The 1694-nt window shown below is 43.6% G+C and overlaps 1 pseudogene; it reads right to left on the reverse strand.

Moving 5' to 3' along the window:
• Positions 1 to 471: 471 nt before the first annotated feature.
• On the reverse strand, positions 472 to 1003 carry LOC149106944 (uncharacterized; annotated as a pseudogene).
• Between the last annotated feature and the right edge of the window lie 691 nt (positions 1004 to 1694).

Genomic DNA, 1694 nt, shown 5'->3' on the forward strand with positions numbered 1-1694 from the left:
CGCAGGTTTGACTTCAGAATCTGTACGGGCAAGGTCAGATCTTTGCTGTAAATCCCCTTTTTTGACCTTAGTTTAGGTACCGCTTTTGAGATTTCATTCTTGCATTCAATCAATTTTCGGTTCCTCCTGACTAGCCACCCGGTATGGTGTCTTTGATTTTCCCTGCTCTGTGTAACTTTTATCCAATCCTTACAAAATATTGGTGCAAAGCAGTTCAAATGTACCTGAATGCTTTGGTATCGTCAATATGGAACAATGCGTACTTGTTTTGAAGCTGCGCGACCAGAAAAACTCGCAAATTTCGACTCCTGAATCTGCCTCAGATGGCAGAAGTCATTTTGGCGTGTGGCAAAAACGAAAACAAGTAATTTAACAAAACAACCCGGTTTTATGATATCTTCACCAAGTCCTTTCGTTCCACAAAATAAAAAGGCAAACTTTTTTCCGAGCTGGAGCTCGACCAGACCGCTCTTAGGCGGACTGCCACTTAAATGCAATTTCCCTGTTCCCTGTTTCAATAGTAAGGCCAAATTCTTGATCTCTGAAATTGGGAAGTGAGAATAACATATCCTTTACTCGTCCAAATATGCTCCCACCTTTTGGGAAGAACAATGCTTTTCCCTCTTGTATCAAATCTATCCGGCTCGATGTTGTAGACATAGAGATTGCTCGGTCCCTCCTCCCTTGGGCAATGGGATAAGAACAAATCCTTGCGCATGACCTTTAAAGTGTTTCTATCCCAGCTGAAATCTGCGGGACTTTTCAACTGACTTCTTCAGGATGAGAGATCACCTGCTGGTTTTGGCCTCTAGCTCTTCTTGCGGAGAAATGATTCTGGCAGGGTCCTATTCTCTTCTTTAAATTCTTTACCTTCCCCAGATTTATCACTTGTCTCACACACTCGATCACAAAATCATTTCAAACTCAATCGGTCTCCAGCCTATTCAAGTCCAAGTTGTCGAAGCAAATCATTGCTTGCGTGCACAACAGCTGGAACGTCCATCTCTGAAAAAATATATATATACATAACAACGAAATAAATAAGATGGTTACCGCATGATAAGTTTAAAAATGCCAGGATTTAAATCATTGATCTAAACAATAGCCAGATTAGTGTGGGTGTTGGTGCTTGCGTGTTTGTGTCGTGAAATTAGACCCCCTGATATTTTCTTTCAATAAACAAACTACAACATACATAATTACGACCGAATATAACAACATCTCTCTTGCAAGGGTTTTAGCGGAGCTCAGGCGGCCCGAAGGGCCGCCAAACGGAGCCCCATACCCATATAGGAAAGAAAAGGAAACCCGTGAATGGATTTTCTCATGGTTATCATGGCTAGCGGTATTGCTCGTGGGCGCGTACGCACAACAGTGACGACGACGACCACGGAGTCGCGCAACATGGCGGCCATACTTCAAATAGTAGGTAGACAGGGACATGCAGACTTGGTTTACCGTGTTCTTTGATATTAGACATACATGTTATGACCAACTGACATCTCTCAAAACAAGGTATCCGCTGACCAGCATCACGTGGTTATATCGCGGGCTCAAGTTTAGAGGTCATCGAGGTCACGTGTGCTTTGGAAGTTTACCGCTGACCAAATGCTGTTTTTCGAGTGGATCGCGGGCTCATGTCAGGCTAACTTGTTCAAAACAGGGCCGGGTTGTTTGGAAGCCGGTTAACGCTA

The sequence above is a fragment of the Orbicella faveolata genome, unplaced genomic scaffold (genome assembly GCF_042242905.1).
Source record: "Orbicella faveolata isolate gen_17 unplaced genomic scaffold, um_ofav_v1 contig_3, whole genome shotgun sequence".
NCBI classification, from domain to species: domain Eukaryota; kingdom Metazoa; phylum Cnidaria; class Anthozoa; order Scleractinia; family Merulinidae; genus Orbicella; species Orbicella faveolata.